Raw genomic sequence first — 7,486 nt, 5'->3', positions numbered from 1 at the left:
GAATAAATTATAAGAAAAATCTTTCATGACTCTCCATAGATAGCACAACTTAGTTGCATTGTGACACTCAATCACATGCTACACAACTATAGATGGCGCACCAAAGCCATCAACAAAATAGTACCACCCCGTGTTAAGAGGTGTGAAGCCTAAACATCGAAAGCCATAAAGAGTTTTTTCTCTCCAGCATGATGAACATAAAGATGGAGATGATATTAAGCTCTAAATGTAAGCTAGAAGGGTAGTTTTCTTACCATTCTACCTTTATGCTGGAGATGAACCCTTGCAATACCCCCACACTATTCACACCTCCTGTTGCTGTGGTATGCAAGTCATGTAAGCTCATACTTTGCCACCTTCGAGAGTAGAGGTTTCCATGTAATGTGAGTGAATGAAAGTAGAAGGAGTAGAATCTTGTTTCATGCTGTAATGGAGGTGAGAGAAGGGAGAGGAGCTAGCTTGCTGTAAAACTATGTGGTGGGCAAGGGAAAGAGATGGGGGAGGAGCTTGCTTGGTGCTACAATGGAGGTGGGAGAAAGATAGCAGAGAGATAATGTTGGACTATAGGGGGTGCATGTGGTTGTTGCAGCAATGGGAGAGCTTGGAAAAGGGTTTGTAGAGAGAGAAATCACATTTTAGCTATAGAATAGGTTTGGAAAGTCTTTGGAGGGTGGAAAATGATGTTTTGAATTTTTCTTGAAAAAAATCAATTTTTTTGATTTTTTAGTGCACATTTTTTACCATGAAATAGGTTTGGGACCTTTTAAGGAGGGAAAACTTGAAATTTGAATCTTTTTAAAAATTTGAATTTTTTAGTGCATTTTTAAATCCGGGCCAAAAAGTGGGGAAAAGAGGTCAAAGTGGTCCCCCTCCCTTTCCCCTAGCCACCTCCCTTACCTTCTCACTAGGTAAGAAGGCCATTAAGAGGTGTAAGGCTACCTTGTCCCCCTACTTTTTTGAGGGTATAGAGTGTGTCCACCACACTCTTCCTATTGTGACTAGCCTCTATTTAACCTTAATCCCAAAGGGCCCCTAGAGGGTTCATATTTTTCCTAATGTTTCCAGTGCTGAATCATTTCCCTGGCTCCTACATACAGCCTTTGGAAGTGTTCTATATCAGAGATAAGAGTGTCATCCTCCAAATACTTCCTAGTAATAGGAGCTTGCTGATGTCTTTGTAATGGAATTGATATTTTGATAATATATTTGTGAAATATATGATATTTTGATGAAGCATTGCAATGTTGATTTGAATTGTGGAATATGATCACTTGTTGGGTGTTGTGTGAGCAGATCAGTGATTGGCACGTGCTGGACAATAAGGCGATAGCAGTTATTCGGAATAAAACTGCCACCATTGGATTTTTTTGGCAAGCCTTAATATTTATGGTTTAGTTATAAGTTGAGATGTAGACAGCTATTAATTGTAACATTGAGCTCTTTATGAGCCAGGACTATTTTATGCCCAAGTGTGAATTGGATGTAACTCAATTTTGAGCATGAACTTCTCTATAAATTAAATACGTGCAAGAGGAACATGCTCACTCTTGCACGGGCGGAGATTGCACCTAGTGCTTGTACCTTCTTCTCTTCTCTCCTCCCTCCTCTCTCACCGTGCTCGCGTAGCACTCCGTTCTAGGAGGTGCGTCTGCACGTGTTCTCTCTCTTTCGTTCCCCTCTCTGTCTTTCTCTGTCGTATGGTGCTCGACTATGGGTTTGTACAAGTAGACAGGTACGTAGATTTATTCGTTCATGCCTTGCCATGCACTATTTCGAGTATTTTGCAGGGCATCTCTACGCTTCTGTTGTAGCAGTGGTATCAGAGCGTAGATCATCACTCTTGGCGTACACGAATCATGGCAACAAGGATCTTTATGCACAATTAACATAAAGATGAGTTTTCTCTTTTACGGTTATCTCTGATTATATGTCACGGCTCTTCTTTGCTCTGGGACAGGAAGAGGTCTATTTTTTTTTCTGTTATTGAGAGCCTTCACACAAGTATCGAGTAGTTTTTGTATAGAGGATGAATAGAGCCTATGTGTACTATTTGATTAGTCAACATAAGCTATTGTTAGAGTAGAAGATATGGTACTTACATAGGAGTATATATGTGTAAGAATCAACAAATTTTAGAAGTTGGAGAAGGCGCGACATCTGAAGGATTTTTTTTTCTTATTCGTATTATGGGACACATCCCCTAAGGACAATATTTATAATGAAATATTGTTTAATTTTTTTTACTATTTCACACAATACAACATGCATGCAAGATATGTCGGGTCATTGTCGTGGTCGCTCCCTCTCCCTCTCTATCTCTGTGTGGCACCAGCCCCACCATGCCCATCCAGGAGCCCACCTCAACCCTTTTCACCTACACGGCTTTGACTCAGGCACGCATTCCCAACCACCTAGGAACAGCTGGGTCGGACTAGACCTCAGCGCACCAATTCCTCCCAGCCAGGCCCGCAGCACACATGCGCAGAACCTACACAGCAGTAGTCCATCCGACTTCGTCGGCTTTTCCTGCGTCGTCCTGCAACACCGGCCTCCTCCTTGCTTTATGCACCATTTTTTTATTATTATTATTTCCTATGGTTTAACCACTTTTTCCCCACGCCCACTCCAGTTCGCCCTCATCTTCACCTTACTTTGTGGCGGCCGTGACTACTCCACCAACAGTCACTGCTGAATCATCTCTCTCTTTCTTCCCTGCATGCAACCCCACCTTTACTGTCTCTCTCTTGCCCTCTCATATTCCCCAACCTCGCCACAAGTCTCAGCGCCTGGTAACCTCTCCTTTTGAATTACCATGCAACGATTCTGGAAAAAAAAAAAAAACAAAACAAAACAAAAACAAAGTGACACTTCCAGCAACGGCATACATTACTTTTACTACCTTCAAAACAACAGCAGAGATTACCACAAAGGAAGTTTTTGAAAGCTATCTCGCAGAGAGTTATTTTTTTTCTACCATATCTAAGCAAGAAGACACACCCATATACATCGCCTTCCTCTTTGACATGTCGATGGTACGGACCACGTCTCGCTACCCAAGCAGACACACTCAGGACATGTCAGTCTCTCTTGCAAAATCAGCCGCAAGATAACCATCACCATTCTTCGCGTAGACCGAGCTTGTCGAACCTATCAAACAAGGTGGTAATTCTCGTCGCTCTTCTTCAAATATATGGCTCCTCTGCTATGTCGCATTCACAACCAACGACACGTTGATTGCGCACCGCTACATCATCAACAACCTACTCGTCTGCATCGCTTCTACGTCAAAAACCTCGCAACTGCTCTGCACCATCGGGAGCTTCGCACTACCTGGCGTTGGGCTTATGAACTCTTTTATTCTATTCAACAACATGGAATTAGGTTAGTCGAATTTATTCGCCGCAAACCTTCTACCCCGGCTAGGGATTTGCAGCAAATCAACATAATTACCAACTTTTCCCATCATCATGGAGACAAACGGTGCCAGTGCCCCTTCCGACTGGACCAGTGATTCACCTCTCCCGGCACCGACCTTGGAGCAACAAGTATTCTTACTGCAACAGGAATTAGACATTGCGAATCAACGCCTTGCCGCAAACGATCAGAAACGAGCACGCGAAGACGACAACGAAGATGAACGTATGATCAAAATTTTGAAGGCTGCATTCAAAGCTCAACAATCTAGCAAAGAGGTAAAGATCAATCAAAAATCTTTCACGTTTTTCAAGTTTGATGGTCGCAAAATTGGTAAAATGGTACTGTCTTGGTTAACTCAATTCGACGATTATTTTGCTGGCGAATCTTTCATTGAAAAAGATAAAATTAAATGTGCTACTAATCACCTTTCTGGTCAAGCTTCACTATGGTGGAGCGTGCTTCGCAAAATGACAGAATGACCATCAACTTGGGACGGTTTTCAACAGCGGGTCAAAGATTCATTCCTACCCCCTCAGTTTGTTCTTGACGCTCGTCGTGCTTGGGCCAAATTCTCTTGGATGCAAGAAGACACCATTTCTCGTTACATGGACTGCTTTTGGGAACGTCTTCTACTCCTCCGTATGGTAGAAGAAGTGCCTGCAGAGTCTCTCCAACGCAAATATGAAGACGGTCTTCCCAATGGTATACAGTCAAAACTCAATTCCCTCAAACCAGCGTCTCTTTATGAAGCCATATCCTTGCCCTACGATGCTGAGAAAGAAATCAACTCTATCGTCCATGAAGTGCGCAACATGCGTAACCCCAATCGTCCTAATTTTCAACCTCGCAATCAGTGGGGTAACAACAATCTCAACGGTAATAATTTCAACAGGTATACTTCAAACCCTCACACAAATAATTACACACAAAACCGTCCACCCCCCTTTCCTCGTAGTCACCAAAATACTCATCGGCCACAACACAACTCCGCCACTCCACCCACACACACTGCACCTCAAATTTCAAACACATATCCCAATCCCCCCGCACGTCGTAATGGTGTTCGGTGCTTCAAATGCCGCCAATACGGCCATGTTGAAGCCAACTGCACCAACACTCGTCCACCCGGACCTCGCCAACCCACATCTCGCATACACAACATCGAAGATGAATCAGAACCCGTAGACGATGACATGATTGATTGGACAGCTGCAACACCACCTCACCTACCAGGTAAGCCAATTTCAATTCATGCATTGCTCCATCAAACAGGAAAAATTCAAGATTCAAGCGTGTCTATTTTACATGATGATGGTAGTTCACACGACTTTATTTCTGAAAAATTGGTAAGAAAATTGAATTTAACCACCACACCATCTGCATACAAAGTTAAATGTTCTTTTCAAGGAACTAGGTACAATGGCACACGTGAAATTAAATCTCTCACAACTACCATTGGTGATTACACAGAACAACGTGATTTTTTAATTGCACCATTGCAAGCCACCGATATCATTTTGGGCATGCCTTTTCGACACCAACATAATCCACAAATTGACTATCGCACACACACAATGAATTTCACTTTCAATGGCACATCTATTTCACTTTCTGCTGATGCATCACTTGCTATGTTTCCCTTGATATCACACACACAAGCAAAACGTGCACTACGAAAGGATGACAAAGCATACATGATATTTGTTACTGAAGTGGAGCGCACACAATCGTCTCTCTCTCACACACATAATGATTTCCTCTCACAGTATAATGATTGCTTTGTGGATGATTACCCCCCTCAACTCCCACCCTCTCGTGGTGAATTAGATCATAAAATTGAAATTTTCCAAGGCTCTCAACCTCCATACAGAGCACCATATAGACATAGTCCCTTGCATCAACAAGAAATCCAAACACAAATCACCGAACTACTAGATAAGGGCCTCATCCGTCCTAGTGCATCCCCTTTTGGTGCCCCAGTTCTCCTAGTCCAAAAGAAAAACAAAACTTTTCGCATGTGTATAGACTATCGTGCATTAAACAAGGTTACTGTCAAAAACCGCTATCCCATCCCACGTATAGACGATCTCCTAGATCGCTTACGAGGAGCGAAACTGTTTAGCAAAATTGAGTTGAAATCAGGATACCATCAGATCCGTATGCACCCTAATGATATTTTTAAAACTGCAGTTCGCTGGTCATTATGAGTTTATTGTCTTACCGTTTGGTCTCACAAATGCACCTGCCACATTTGCTAGGATGATGAACAAAATATTTCTTGATTATCAAGACTTTGTTATTGTGTTCTTTGATGACATTTTGATTTTTAGTCGTGATGAGCACGAACACAAAAATCACCTGCATATTGTCTTTGAGTTATTGCGTGACCACCAGTTGTTTGCAAATCCCGACAAAAGTACATTTTTTCAAACACACATTGACTATTTAGGCCACATAGTCTCAGAAAAAGGAATATCTGTTGACCCTCAAAAGATTGACACTATTCAAACATGGCCTATACCCAAATCCGTGCATGATATAAAATCCTTCTTAGGTTTAGCAGGCTTTTATCAAAAATTTGTCAAAAACTTCTCACACATTGCGTCACCGCTGACCACTTTACTTCGTCAAAAAGTACCATTTATTTGGGGTCCCACACAACAAAAATCATTTGACACTCTCAAATATCTCTTTACACACCATCCTGCAGTTACCCGACTTCACACAACCCTTCTTTGTAGTTGTTACAGATGCCAGTGGCTCAGGCATAGGAGCAGTCTTAATGCAAAATGATCACCCACTTGCCTACGAAAGTTGAAAACTCAAACCATCAGAAACCAAATACAACACATACGATAAAGAATTGCTAGCAGTGGCCCACGCTCTAGGCATGTGGAAACACTATCTTATGGGCTCCGGAGTTCTAATCAAGACTGACCAATAGGCCATTAAACATCTTCTGACTCAATCCACCATTTCTGACCGTCATATCCAATGGGCCGGTTGCATTCAAAACTTCCATCCTATGATACAATACCAACCAGGAAAAGCGAATGTAGTAGCAGACGCATTAAGTAGAAAACCTGAAGTAAATGTACTATCTGTTACTCGTTCATGTGTCTTCTATAAAATCAAGCATGTTTATTTGAATCACATTTCTGTGAGTGATGTGCAATCTTTTCATTCTATGCCTAACACATATGCTCACGATCCACATTTTTCACGTGCTTGGTTTGAAATAACTCACAATAATGGTTTTCCCTATGAACACTACACATTAGCAAATGGTTATCTTTACTTTCAGCAAAAGCTATGCATCACAACACCCTTCAAGGACCTAGCAATGACTGAAATGCATGCACCACCATATATGGGTCACCGAGGAATTCAATCCACACTCTCTGCATGTCAAGATCATTTTTTTTGGCCTGGAATGAAGCACAATATCACAAAATTTGTTTCAGAATGTTTGATATGTCAAAGAGTTAAACGTAATCATGGTAAGTCTTATGGTCTTTTAATGCCTCTCCCCATCCCTACTGGCCCTTGGGAACAAATCTCCATGGATTTCATCACAGGACTTCCACACATCCTCACACAATGATATGATATGGACCATAGTTGACCGTTTTAGCAAACAAGCATACTTTGTACCCTGCAAAAAGACATTATCTGCACCACAGGCTGCAAACCTTTTTCTCAAAACCATCTATCCATACCATGGCTTCCCCAAGGTCATTCTCTCCGACGGTGATGGACGCTTTTGCAATCATTTTTGGGTCGCCCTAGCCAAAAACTTAGGCTCTAAAATGGATTTCACATCGGCATTTCACCCTGAAAGTAATGGTCAAACAGAAGCCACAAACAGTACTATTATGGACCTTCTTCGATCTTATACCACTGAAAATACTGCAAACTGGGACCAACACCTCCCTATGCTTCAATTTGCTTACAATAACACCCCTCACTCCTCCACAAACCATGCACCCTTTGAAATTTTCTATGGCAAGAAACTCCCTGTCCCTGTATCCACTATTAGCACTGATGTCCCTGCGGCTGACACTTTAGC

The sequence above is a fragment of the Adiantum capillus-veneris genome, chromosome 3, assembly GCF_014529385.1.
Source record: "Adiantum capillus-veneris isolate H3 chromosome 3, ASM1452938v2, whole genome shotgun sequence".
NCBI lineage: Eukaryota > Viridiplantae > Streptophyta > Polypodiopsida > Polypodiales > Pteridaceae > Adiantum > Adiantum capillus-veneris.
This window is presented reverse-complemented; position numbering follows the sequence as displayed.